Genomic DNA, 14,361 nt, shown 5'->3' with positions numbered 1-14,361 from the left:
AGGGTACCTTCTGCTCAGAACAATGTTGAAGATGCAATTCCAGCTGCACCTGTAGGTCTTGGAAGTTCTTGTCAGGTCAATGGTGGCACCTGTGAGGAAGGGAGAGCAGATGACTGCAAGAGCCACAGATCAGGAGGCCTCGGTGCCCCGAGATCAGCTGAGCAGCTCCAAGCCTGTCACTCCTGTCCCTGTGGCAGGACAAGGGCTGAGGGTGCTGGGAGACAGCAGGCGCCCATGTGGGTGTCAGCAGAGCAAGGCTGAGGGCCTGCTGCACCGGCAGCAAAGATGACCCAGCCAGTCCCCTTCCAACTGCCATGGAGAGGAGCAGAGTCCCTCCATCAGCACAGGAACGTGTGTGGGGGCAGCAGCAGGGGCACACACGGGCTGAGGGCAGGAGCGGGAGGCTCTCTGAGAGCCACGCTGCCACAGCCTTCCTCTTGGGCTGCAGCGAGCGTGGGAGCTCCCCCACTTTGGAGAGCAGTGCCTGGAGCACAGTCTTCTTGGGGCTTGCTGCACACAGGCACGGGGCAAGGAGATGGGGCTGCCTGTGTCCTTACCCAAGCTTTTCAGGGCCCAGTTAGACTTGATCATGTCTTCTAAACTCATCCCCAACGCTCCCTGGTCGTCTTCCTGGGAAAGCCATGAAGGAACACAGAAAAGGCCATCAGCAGGCTGCTCAGTGTGCCTGCTGGCACCCAGAGATGCAAAAGGTCGGCGTCAGCAATTGGAGGCAAGCCTTGTCCATGGAGCTGAGAGCTGCTGCTGCTGACCTGAGCCACAGAGGCTGAGAAACACTGTCTGAGGCTGTGGCTGTGAGCTGGATTGACAAGGGTTCCCACACCCTCATGGGCACCCTCCATGCTCTCCAGGTCAGCTGGGAGATGGGCTCAGGCCCTGCCAGCGGTGGCTGGCCCTCTGAGCGTGCCTGGCTCTCAGCCCTGCCTCAGGGGCGCAGCCAGAGCACCGGCACTAGGAGGGAAAGGACGTCAGGAGTCCTGCACTGCCTGCAGCAGCTCATTAAACTGGAGAAGGACCAGGGCAGGGCAGAAGCTCAGCCAGCAAGGCCCTGGCTGCTCCCTTGCAGGAGGTGCCCATCCCACCAGTGTCACCAACCTCTGTGCGTGCCTTTGCCTGCATCCTCCACGCTGCCAGCAGGGTCCCACAGTAAATGCCAACTGCAATTGACATCAGCAAGAGACAGTTATTTGCCTGGGGCTGCAAGCAGTCCTGCACTCACCTTGTCTCCTCCCTGTTGCCTTGGGCTGGGACAGCAGGTTAACTGGAGAGGTGGGGAACGGGAGCTGCAGAGAGAGGCCGCGTGCCTCTGCCCGGGAGCCATCAGCCCAGGCTCCAGGGGCTGCGCAGCCCTGGGCTCCAGCTGTGCTCGGGGCCCCATTTCCCCTCCCTGCTTCCCTGAGCTCTGACACCAGGCTACAGGGGCCAGGGGAGGGAACTGTCCATCAGTCCCCTGCATGGCCCCTCTGGCAATCTCCAGTTCAGGCTTGGAAATACACAGACCCTTCTGTCCCAGACACAGGCTGAGCCCTCTGGCTCGCTGCCCAGAGCAGCATTGTGCCGGAGACAGCACCAGCCTTAGCGGTCGTACAAAAGCTGGTCCCAGTCAAGGACATGCTCAGGAAGCACTTGGGCCCCAGAATTCCCACACACAAACAGGAGAGCTGCCCATCTGAGGGCTGCCATCCAGCACACACGGGCATTTGCTCTCGCCAGCTCACCCAGAAGCACTGCAGGCACCGCCAAGAGCTTGTTTTCAAGGGCTGCCCTGAACCTCTTGCTTTCCAGGGGTGTCTTCAGCCTGAAACAGAGGGAGTCTTGTGGCCATCAGTGAGCCGAGCCTGGAGCAAAGCCCTTCACAGGCAGATTCCCCTTTTCAGGCTGAAAAGCCCGTGTTTGGATGCCTGCTGCTGACAGAGAGAGAGCTGGCAGAGCAGCGCCCAGGAGGAACACATCCTGTGCTCACCCTTCAGCAGTGCCAGCAGCTTTTGCCCAAGGGAAGGGCTCCAGGAGCACCTTCCAAAGGCCTTGACAGTCATGCTGGGAAGCAAAGAGGTGGAGCAGACACGGAGACTGCATTTCAGCAGTCTTTCTGCTGGGGACCTTGCTCTCTGTGTGGCTGAGAATGCAGGCGTGCTCTCGCTGCCATCACACAGCTCTCTCTAAGGGCTGTTTCTGCACAGCTGGGAAGCGCAAGAGCCTCGTCTGGCTTTGCTCTCAGGGCCCTCCCACACCTGCATGGTCTCTTGCCACAGCTGGGGTTCACCCTTTCCCTGTGCAAGTGGCTGGCTAGTGACTGTGCCAGCGTGGCCAAAGTCTGGGCCTCTGGCAGATGTGCGAGAGAGAGTGCCAAGGGGCTTTGCTCTTGGTTCTCCCTGTGAATGGCCACAGCCCCAGCAGTGCCCAAGCTGCGGTGCCCCGGGGGGAGCAGGGGGCAGCTGCCTGGGGAGGCCTCTCTGCTCTCTCCTGGGCTTGTGCTGGCCCTCAGACCTTCCCTTTCTCCCCCTGTCCCCAGCAGAAGCATGCAGCACATACCTAGCAAAGGTGTTGGAGGGTGGCAGGCGGTTCCACAGGCAGACTGCCAGTGTGCAGGCGAGGCTGAAGATCATCCCTGGGCAAAGAAACCAGAGAAAAGTCAGGCCTGTCTCTTAAGGCCTCTTCTCAGGGATGAGAGAGTCTTTTGCCTCCCTGCAGGGACACGGGCAGAAGACAAAGGCACAAAGGGCAGAGGAGCCTGCGCTTCTCCTGCCGCTGCTGCCACGGGCACAGCGCAGCTCTCCCAGCTCATCCCTAGGACCTGGCAGCAAGCTGCAGTGCTGAGCTGACCTGGAACCTCTCGGGCTCTGTGGTACCATGCCACAGGCCGCTCTGGAGCAGGGACCGAGCTGGGAGCTGATGGCAAGCTGACATCCAGCTCTACACTGATGGTCCTATGGCAGGAGAAACAAAAGAGGTGCCGCTTGCCCACTGTCTGCAGGCTGTGTGAGCCAAGGCCCTTGCCAGCAGCTGGGCTCTGGCAGCCTCCCAGGGCATGTCCCAGCTGCAGAGAGAGAGGGCAGCAAGGCTGGGCTGCTTCCAGGGCTCTCCCCTCTCCTTTCCCCATCCCTAGCTTCACAAGGCCTGCAGTGGGAGGAGAGGAACCAAGGTGGCAGCAGCCCAGGCAGCAGCCCAGCCCCACTCTCCCCTCATCCCTCCCTGCACCCCCTCGGACCTGCTCGCCTGGGCTGGCTCCGCTGCCTTTCCTCTGGCTTCCGCGAGGGCCGTCGGCCTCTTGCCGCCGTTGCCTTTCTTCTCGGCATCTCTGGGCAGAGACAGGCTCCCTGCTCACACCCCAATCGAACCACACAATCCTTTGGGTTGGAAAAGCCCTTTGAGCTGCTGCAGTCCCAGCCCTCTCCTCACCCTGCCAAGCCCAGCACTGACCCACAGCCCTCAGCACCTCAGCTCCACGGCTTTGGGATCCCTCCAGGGCTGGGCGCTCCCTGGGCAGCCTGGCACAGGGGCTGACACCCCTCTCAGGGAAGCAGACATTCCTTTATGGCAGCGCTGGGTGCACGGCGGATCGCTCCACTCAACGTGCCCCTGTGCAAGGAAACAACACTCCTCATACACATCAGAGAAACCAAGTGATGGTCTTGTACTTGGGCCTCACTGACACTGTTGGGAAGCTGTTTCTCTGCTCTGTTGTAAGGCTCTCTCCCTCAGCCACCCCCCAGGCTGGTTTTAAGGGCCTCAGCTCACAAGTGTCTGCACAACAGAGAAGTGGCCATTGGTGCTTTGAACCCTGTGCTTGCAATTCTCTCACTATTCAACTCAACATCCAACTCAGGTGTGTATAAAACAGCAAGTGAGGGTAGGAACTTGAGGACTGTACATGAGAAATCTCTCAAGTCTGTTATCAAAGAGACTCCTGAGGAAGAGCAGTGAGGTCAAGAACAGGGACACTCATGGGGGCAGGAATGAGGGTTCTGACAGGCCCCTCAGACAGCCTCCCCCTCCCATATTATGATGGGTTCATCAACAGAAAGACAGCCTGGGGCTGGGAAGGTGGAAGATCACATTGCTCACACTCGCAGCCTAGGACCAGGAGAACTCTGTTCAGACCTTCTGGCAAAACTTTCCAAAACTCCATGTCCCAAATAATCTTTAAGTCAAGGATTTGACAGATTGACAGAGCCCAGAGGCTGGTGATCAACGGCACAGAGTCGAGTTGGAGGCCTGTGGGCAGTGGAGATCCACAGGGATGGGTTCTGGGGCCAGTCTGGTTCAACATCGTCATCAACCACCTGGGTGAGGGGACAGAGGGACCCTCAGCAAGTTCCCTGCTGGCACCAAACTGGGAGCACTGGCTGATTCACCAGAGGTTGTGCTGCCATTCAGTGGGATCTCGTCCAACTGGAGAGTTGGGCAGAGAGGAACCTGCTGAGGTTCAACAAGGACAAGGGCAGAGTCCTGCAGCTGGGAAGGAACAACCCCCTGCACCAGGACAGGCTGAGGGTGACCTGCTGGAGAGCAGCTCTGCAGAGACAGACCTGGGAGTGCTGGCTGAAAATAAACTGACCATGAGCCAGCAACGTGCCCTCGTGGGCAAGAAGCCAATGGCAGCCTGGGGGCATCAAGAAGAGTGTGGGCAGCAGGTCAAGGGAGGTTTTTCTCCCCCTCTTCTCTGCCCTGGTGAGGCCTCATCTGGAGTCTTGTTTCCAGTTCTGAACTCCCCAGCTCAAGAGCAACAGAGAACTTCTGGAGAGAGTCAAGCACGGGGTCACCAAGATGATCAGGGGACTGGAGCATCTTTCATACTAGAAAATGCTGTGGGACCTGGGGCTGTTTAGTCTGGAGCAGAGGAGACTGAGGGGAGATCTTGTTAATAGATACAAATATCTAAAGGGTGGGTGTCAGGAGGTTGGGGCAGCACTTTTTTCGATGGTATCTAGCCACAGGACAAGGGGTGATGGGATGAAGCTGAAACACAAAAAAGTTCCACTTAACCATAAGAAAAATGTCTTTCAGTGTGAGGTGAGGGAGCCCTGGCCCAGGCTGCCCCGGGACGGTGTCGAGGCTCCTTCCCTGGAGCTCTTCAAGACACATGTGGGACACGTTCCTGTGTGACCTGATCTAGGTGGGACCTGCTTCTGCACGGGGGTTGGACTGGATGATCTCTAAAGGTCCCTTCCCAACCCCCACCATTCTGTGATTCTATGTGCAGAGCACTGGGCAATGGGGCATGGGAACAGTGGGATAAAGACGTAGCAGAAGCCACTTGGGTGGTTAACAGCAGAGGTTCAACTGATCGTCCTGGTCCTGCCCAAACAAAACCCCTGCACACTGTGGGAGGGGAAAGAGGTCCCTGGAGTGCACCCAGGGCAGTGGCTGGGGAAGGCAGGATGGGCTGCACCTTGTAGGAAGGGCTCCTGGAGCCTTGCTTCAGGATGGGTTTCCCACGCACTCACAGCCTCCTTCAGGCATCCACCCGCTCCAGCGTGGGCTCCTCCATGGGCTGGGAGTGGCTCTCTGCTCCACCAGGCACCTCTCTGGGCTGCAGGGACACAGATGCCTGAGGTGAAGCACAGAGAGATGCAAAGTACTGACAAGAAACACCAAGCGTGAAACCTCCTTTGTTTTTTCACGCATGCCAAAGAGATTTGCATTCTCATGTAGGCACTTGGAGTGGAAGCACGTGCACAGATGAGCTGCAAAGCTGTGCACAAGCAGAAAAAGGGCTGCAGGCAGCTGGCTGCTGATGGGAGCTGGAGACAAGAGTCCTCCTTGGGAAGAGGCAAGAACTCAACTCTGGTTGAGTCAGAGAGACACTCTTTGACTTGTGTGAGCTGCTGCTGCCGCCAGCTGCCGGAGGCAGCACGGCCACGTTCTCCCCAGGCCCCCGGAGCACAGTCTGTGCTGCAGTTTGTTGCGGGAGGGGTGTCCCATCCCTGCTTGTGCCTCCCTCCCCTGCTGGCCCCCTGTGTGGTGCCCCACGCAGAATGGCCCCCGCCCCAGCGCCCGCAGGCAGCGGCTCTGTGACATCAGCCCCGGGGCCGAGGTGCCGCGGGCAGCGCCAGCACTGCGGGCATTGCATCGGCCGCAGCGCTGCTGGGCACGAGCCCTCCCTCGGCTCTGGCAGCTGCCGCGTGTTGCCGCAGCAATGAAGCTTCTGCTGGTCTTTGTGCTGCTGGCCCTGTGCTGCTGGCCTGCGAGCGTGGCAGGGGACAGCTGTTGGTAAGTGGCTGTGGGAGGGAGCTGGGGCAGCCCTTCCCTGCAGGGTGCGCCGGTGCCACGAGCTGTGAGCCAAGGGTTCCCCAGCGGCCCCGCTGCCCGTGCGGCGCCCGCTGGGGAGGGCAGACGGCTGCCCTGCAGCCCCAGCAGCAGCCAGCCCTGGAGCAGGACACTCCTGACTTGCTCTTTGCAGGGGGAGCTGCGGCACCCGGCCCCTGGCTGAGCAGCCGTGGCGCGTGGTGGGTGGCGTGAATGCCCCCGTGGGGGCCTGGCCCTGGACCGTCAGCATCCAGAATCCCTGGGGAGAGGGCACCGGGCATTTCTGTGGAGGGAGCCTCATCCATTCCCAGTGGGTCCTGACCGCAGGACACTGCGTCGACTTCTACCGGTGAGTAGGAGCAGGGCAGGGCCGTCCCCCCGGCACTGGCAGGGGCCCTGTCTGCGGCCCGGCCTGCCGCTGGCGTGCCAGGGATGGCGTGTGCCGGGCACGGGCTGGTGCCGCCGCTTCCCGGCAGCCTGGGGCCGGCGCTGCCTGGAGCCCAGGGCACGCCGGGGCAGCCGTGCCCTCCGCAGCACGGCTCGCCTCTCTCCCTCGGCCAGCAGCAGGCAGGGCACTGCTGGGCTGGGCCGGGCTGCAGCGCACGGCTCCGCTCCCTCTGAGCCCTCTGCTCCCCATCTGCCTTCCAGGAGACTGCCGTGGTTTCGGGTGGTGGTCGGGGCCAACCAGCTGACTCTGACGGGCCCCGAGGTGCAGGTGCGATACACCACGCGGGCGCTGCTCCACCAGAGCTACTTCAACGTCACCGACTACGACATTGCCCTGCTGGAGCTGGACCGGCCCGTGGAGTGCAACCAGTACGTGCAGGTGGCCTGTGTGCCTCACCCCGCCGACGTGGTGGTGTCCCAGCTGAGAGACTGCTACATCGCTGGCTGGGGCCACACCACCGCACGAAGTGAGTTCCCCTGGGGAAAGCGCTGCTGTGCCCAGGGCAAGCCTGGCACGCTGGGGAGACGGCTCGGGCTGGCGCGGAGCCCAGGCGGGAGCCAGAGTCGGGCTGCGGGGACGGGCGGCTGCAGACGGGCCTGAGCTCCCTCAGGCTGCCACGGTGCTCAGGGCTCTGGGACACCTTTCTCGTGAGGAGAGCACCTGGAGCTCTCTGACCTTTGAGAGGAAACCTTCTCCATGCTGAGAGATAGCTCAAGGGCTGGGGTTTAGAGGCTGGGGCCAGGTTGTTTTGGCTGGGGGCCAGTGACAGGACGAGGGGTAAGGGGCACACACTGGAAGACGGGAAGTTCCCCTGGAAGAGGTGGAAAAATGTCTCTGCAGTGAGGATGCTGGAGGCCTGCACAGGCTGCCCAGGGAGGCTGTGGAGGCTCCTTCCCTGGTGGTTTCCAAACCCATCTGGACACGTTCCCCTGCCTCCTGCTTGAGGAGAACCAGCTTGAGCAGGGGCTTGGGCTGGATGAGCTCTCGAGGGCCCTTCCCACCCCCAGCCTTCTGGGACGCTGTGATTCTTTGCCACGGCCCCAAGGCAGCCCCACGGGAAAGATGTGTCCGATGTCTCTTTGGCAAGGTGCAAAGCAAAGGCCCAGGGAAGGGCTCTGGCAGCCAGGGGAGGGGAAGTGTCCCGCAGCTGCTGGGGGCTAATTCCTTGCTGTGCTCGCAGCCCACGGATCCGACGTGCTGCAGGAGGCCAAGGTGCGCTTCATCGATGCCAGGCTGTGTAACAGCAGCCAGTATAACAATGGCTCCATCCACAGCTACAACCTGTGTGCCGGCTACGCGCAGGGCGGCATCGACGCCTGCCAGGTAGGAGCAGCCGCGAGTCAGCCGCGGCAGCAGCCGCAGCCCTGTCCCACCTGGGGCTGCTGGGGCTCCCCAACACCCCCCTGAGCCTCTGTCCTGTGCTGCAGGGTGACAGCGGGGGCCCGCTGGTCTGCAGAGCTGCGGGCGCCAACTTCTTCTGGCTCGTGGGCGTGACCAGCTGGGGGAAAGGCTGTGGCAGAGCGCACAGGCCCGGGGTCTACACCTCCACCCAGCACTTCTACTACTGGATACTGGAACAGATGCGCTCAGCAGGAAGGGCTGCTGCTCTCACCCGGGCGTGGAGACGTTTTCCCAGCGCCTCATGGCCCTTTCACCGGCCAACACAGGCACCGACCGCAGCACCAAACCCAGCGTGGAACTGGAATCCAACCAGCTCAGGACCCTTTACCTGGGAAACATTTGCCCCAACTGCAGCACCAACACAGGCACCGGCCCTGACACAAACCCCAGCACCAGCAGCAGCGGGCCAGGTTGGGTCCTGCCCATTTCCCCTCCAGAAGCTCAGGGATTTCTTTAGGCGGGTCCAGGAGCTCCTGCAGGCCATGAAGGGACAAGCGGCTTGAGCAGCAGGACGCCGCTGGAGGTGCAGGCCTGGGCTCTGCCCCTCTGCTGCAGGTCTTTAGCAGTAGCCATTAGGTTGGAGGAAGTAGAAGCTGTAGTTGCAGTGTGTCTGGTATCTTGCCCTGGCTTCAGCCAGGATCGAGTTCAGTCTCCCTTTGTGGTGTTCTATTAAACTGTCCTTGTCTCAACCCGTGTTCTCCTTTCGCTGCCACCACCACACATTGCTCAGCTCTCACAACGCCGCCAGACCAGGACCAGCAAGAGGAGGTCACACAGGAACTCCTCCGGGTGGGTTTGAATGTCTCCACAGTCCATCTGGGCAGCCCCTTCCAGGGCTCCCTCACCTCAACAGGGAAGAAGTTTTGCCTTGTGTTCCTTTGGAACCTCTTCTGTTCCAGCTTGTGCCCGTTGCCCCTTGTCCTGTCATTGGCCATCCCTGAGCACAGCCTGGCTCCAGCCTCCTGACACCCACTCTTGATGGATTTGTAAACATGAAGTCACTCCTCAATCTCCTCCAAGCCCCAGCTCCCTCAGCCTTTCATCACAAGGGAGATGCTCCACTCCATCATCTGTCTGGCCCTACACTGAGCTCTCTCCAGCAGCTCCCTGTCCTCCTGCAACTGAAGAGCCCAGAACTGGACACAGTATTCCAGATGTGGTCTCACGAGGGCAGAGGAGAGGGGGAGGAGAACCTCTCTCCACCTACTGCCCACAGCCCTTCTAATCCACGCCAGGATGCCTTTGGGCTTCTTGGCCACCATGGCCCACTGCTGGCTCATGCTCACCCTGCTGCCCAACAGCATCCCCACATCCCTTTCCCCTACACTTCTCTCTGAGTTCGTTCCCCAGCCTGGTGTCTGGGTAGTAGGATGTGCTGCACCAGCCCTGGTACCCACCCGCCTTCTCCTGGCCAATAGCCACAGCCTACTGCTGCCTGGGGAGGAGCTCAGTCTCTGCCTTGAGCTTTGGTCAAGAACCCTGAGGGGCTTTGGCCAGAATAAGTCTTGAGAGGGAGAAAGCTCTCGAGCCCCTGAAGCACCTGGCTAGGGCACTGCAGTGCTCAGCAGAGAGCAGGGCAGCAGCCTCAGAGGAGCACAAAAGCAAGCGAGTCCCTGCCACGTCCCCCCAGGGCCAGATGCAGCCAGAAGCACCCAGCACACACTTACATAGACAGCCACGTCTCTGGGAGCACTGCTGACAGCCACGGACAAGGAGCCTTCCTCAGGGACGTGCTGCAGAGCCACGGCACTCAGCTGGACTCGTGCTGGCAGCCTCATGACAACCTGGCCAGAATGCCCTGGGAAACACCAGCGCCTGGCCCGGGAGACATCCGTCTGCAAAGCAGCACAGGACAGCACTGAGACAGAAGCGAGTGCTGGGGCCAGCGCCGCTGCTCCTCTGGCCTGGAGCACAGGCGCCGTGTGCCTGGGGCTCTGCTCCAGCTGCAGGAGGAGGCACTGCCATGGCCTTGTGTGGAGCTGCTTTTTGCTTGGCAACAGGGGAAGGGAACTGCAGCGCTGTCCCTGTAAGCAGAGCAGCCCCACACGAGAGGCAGAGAGGAGCTGCAGCATTTGGAGCAAACGAGCGTCGGAGCAGCCAGTGCAGGGCTGCCCTGTGTGTGAGGGACCCCAGGGGCTTGCAGGGAGGACGGGTGCAGAGCCCACCTGCCCTGAGGAGGGACAAAGGGCAGAAGCTATGGTGAACAGACTGACTGAAACCCCCACTCACTGGCCCCCAACCCCCCCAAGCCATTCGGGGTGTGGAGGGGGTAAAGACACTGGGATCAGGGCTCTGAACCAGGGAGGAGGGGAGGTGTGGCAAGAAGGTGTTCTTAAAAGGGCTGGTTGGACTCTTCATTGTTGTATTCATCTGAGTTGTTTTATTTTGGCTATGTTTTGGGTTTTGAGGTTATGTTTCAGTTGATGTGGCATTCAATTATTTTCTGTTTCCTTCCCCAAGCCCAGTAGCCTGCTCTGTTTTGTCCTGAACCTTAAGTTGCAATTAAGCTCTCCCTGCCCTTTGGCAGTTCTCAGCCTCTTCAGTACTTGAGGCTAATGGTGGCCTTTTGTTCCCTGATGGGCCTAAACCAGGACAGTGACCCACAGTGCTCCCCCTCCCCTGGGATGGCCTCTGCAATCATTCCTGGCAATCATTTAGAACTTCAGCTTCTACTAAAGGCACAGCACTGTTCACACTGTCAGCAAAAGTCTAACACTGAGCAGGGCTGCAGGGAGGAGGCAGCTGGGGTGCAAGAAACCCACTCCACAGTGGCTCCCTGGGACAGCAGCACGGAGGCTGGGACAGAGCAGAGACTGCGTGGGCAGCCCTATGAGCTCTTGCAGAAGAAGGGAGCTGCAGGGTACTGTGGAACTCACAAGCTGCATGTTTGTGATGCCAGGAAAGTGCCAATCAGGACTCAGTAGCCAATGTGACTATCAAGCAGCCCTTTCTGGCAGCGCTGGGCACACAGGGGATGGCTCCACCAAGTGTGTGCCCTGCTTAGAGCAAAACTTTCCACACGTCCCAGACTAGATCTGCATGTTCATTGCACCTTTTCATGAGTTCCCCCCATGGCCCTGCCTCAGCCCGCCCAGGTCACAGCTCCCTCACGCCTCCTTCGCTGAGCCACAGGGGCCTCTGAGGATGAAGATCTGAGTCTTCCTCACAGTGTATTTCTCACCTTTGGCTCCCTGGTGTTTGTCCAAACCACAGGCTTGAGCGGGTGCTGATTCATTTGTCTCACTCTGATGGGTCCAAGATAAGTTCTGCTCTTGCCAGATCACAACAGGAGTGAGATGTGCTGCAGTGACAGCTTCTTGTGACTCTAAGAGATCAGCCATGTCCTGAAGCTTGCACTGCCACAAGGGTAACAAGTTCCTAATGGCAATATTTCAAACGGTCACAGATGTGTGCTTGCAGTTTTCTGGCCAAATGCTGCTCTGTAACATCTGCAATTCATTGGACACCCTGGGCCAAGAGTCTGTCACTTTTCTAGCAAGCGCTGGGCTTTGGGTGCACCTTGCTCATCAGACTCTCATTATCATGGGGCTGTTTAGTCTGCAAAAGAGGAGACTGAGGGGGGATCTGATGAATAGTGACAAATATCTCAATGCTGGGTGTCAGGAGGCTGGGGCAGCACTTTGTTGTGTCTAGGAACAGGACAAGGGGTGATGGGATGAAGCTGGAACACAACAAGTTCCACTTAAATAGAAGCAAAGACTCTTTCAGTGTGAGGGGAGGGAGCCCTGGCCCAGGCTGCCCAGGGAGGCTGTGGAGGCTCCTTCCTTGCAGGTCTTCAAGACCCGCCTGGGCATGTTCCTGTGTGACCTGCCCTAGCTTGACCTGCTCTGGAAGGGGCCTTGCACTGGATGATCTCTAAAGGTCCCTTCCAACCCCCACCATTCTGTGATTCTATGATTCTAAGACCCAAACACAGCTCCATCCCAAAGCCCACCCAGCTCCAAGCTGCCACCAGCCCTCACTGAGCGTGTGCTCTGCATTCTCCTTACCCCACACCTTTAAAAGCAAAGCCAGAGCATTTCCCAGCAATCCCGATGAAGGTCTGTGTGCCCAGAGTCACTCCAGCCCCACCTCAAAGGGAAGAAAAGACTATAAAATGGCTTAAGAAAGGGGCTGTTGGGGAAGGCACCATCGTGAATAAGTCAGGGAAGGTTCCATCTCAGGCTGCCTCTGACTCCTGGGAGCAGCCAACGGCTGCAGCTCCCTCCCCCCACAGGGACGCCTCTGGCTCAGAGCTGGTTGTGCCGAGGGCTGGCTGGGGAAGCTCAGAAATCCCTCTGCACAGTCGCTTCTCTCATCTCCTGCTGCACCATTCGCAGTCTCAGCTTCTGCCTGTGCTTTGGCACACGCTGTGTCCATCCCCAGCAGCCCACCAGCACCTGGGGAACCTGTTGCTGCCAGCAACTGCACCGTGGCTTCAGCTGGGTGTCAGAGTCTCAACGCAGCTGGGGAAGGGTCACGAGAACCGGTGTGATGAGGAGAGGCTCAGGGAGCTGGGGATGCTGAGCCTAGAGGAGAGGAGGCTGAGAGGACACAGGATCACTCTCTACAGCTGCCTGAAGGGGGTTGTAGTGACCTGGGGGTCGAGCTCTTCTCATTTTTAGCTTGCAAAGTGGTACCTTTTGGAAGAAATCCTCATTTTCACCATCCAAAGTGAGAGTTTTCTCTTCCAAACCCTCATTTGGGGGCCCATACCCTCCTTTTTAGCTTCCATTGCCTTCTTTGGAGGCCTAAGCCTCCATCTTAAGCTTTCAAACCTCACTTGGTGACCCAAACCCTACTTTTTGCTCCCAAAGCCCGATTTTCAGCTTCCAGACCTTGGGTTTAGATTTCAAATCGTCCTTTTCTACATCCAAACCATCATCTTTACTTTCCAAAGTCTCATTTTTGTGTTCAAACCCCCATTTTATGCTTCCTAACCCTCATGTCTCAGCTTCCAAACACTCAATTTTAGCTTCCAAATGCTTGTTTTGTGGCCCAGATGCTCATTTTTAGCTTCCAAAGCCTCTTTTTTGCCTTTTTTAACCTTATTGCTTGGATCCCAGCCCTCAAGGTTTTGATTCCAAAGTCTCACTTTGTGGCCCAAGTTCTTCTTTTTAGCTTTAATCTGTTCCTTTTCAGCTTTCAATCCCTCATTCTCGGGTCTCAACCTCAGTTTTTAGCATCCAAGGCCTCGTTTTTAGCTTTCCAAAGCATCCTATTGGGTAGATTTAGACCCAAATCCAGGTGTTATACACCTAAAAGAAGGATTTAGACCCTAAAAACTAGGCTTTAGGCCCAAAACGTCAGGATTAAGACCCTTAAACCAGGAGCTTAGACCCAAAAAAGATGATTTAGACACTAAAAGCTTGGGGTTAGACCCAAAAATGGGTCTACAACTGGGGGTTTAGATCCCAAAAACAAGGCTTTAGACCCTAAAAGCTAGACTTTAGATCAAAAAAATGAGGGTTTAGACCCCAAAACTAGGGTTTTAGCAATAAAAAAGAGGGTCTAGACCCTAAAACTAGGAGTTTAGACACCAAAAATGCATATTTAGATCCTGAAACCAGGGATTTAGTTCTAAAAATAAGGATACAGACCCTAAAACTGGGAGTTTAGACCCGGAAAACAAGGATTTACACCCTAACAACAGGGTTTAGTCCTAAAACCAAGGATCTAGACCCTAAATCTGGGACTTTACACACCAAAAAAAGGGATTTAGACCCTAAAACTGTGGGTTTAGATTAAAACATGGGGATTGAGACCCTAAAAAGAGGGGGTTTAGGCCAAAAACAAGGATTTAGACCTTAAAAACAAGACTTTAGGCCCAAAAAATGAGGATTTAGACCTTAAAACTGTGGGGTTAGACCCATAAAATGAGGATTTAGATCCTAAATGTTTGGGATTAGACCCAAAAATGGGTATACACCTGGTGTTTTTTAGGTTCAAAAAGACCTGCTCCTTTTTAGCTTCCAAACCCTCATGCTAGGGCCCAGGTTTCTTTTTTTTGTCTTCCAAAGCCTTGTATCTAGGTCCAAACTTCTGGTTTTAGCATTGAAAGCCTCGTTTTTAGCTTTCCAAAGCATCCCATTGGGTCAAACCCCCTCCTTTTGAGCTGCCAAGGCCTCCCCTTGGAGGGCACAAGCAGGAGCTGGGCAGATGCTGCCCTTGTGTGTCTCTGTGCCCGTGCGGCCGCTGCGTGCCGCGTCCCCTCACACCCCAGGCTGCACATGGGCAGTGCCTGG

The sequence above is a fragment of the Colius striatus genome, unplaced genomic scaffold (genome assembly GCF_028858725.1).
Source record: "Colius striatus isolate bColStr4 unplaced genomic scaffold, bColStr4.1.hap1 scaffold_38, whole genome shotgun sequence".
Taxonomy (NCBI): domain Eukaryota; kingdom Metazoa; phylum Chordata; class Aves; order Coliiformes; family Coliidae; genus Colius; species Colius striatus.
This window is presented reverse-complemented; position numbering follows the sequence as displayed.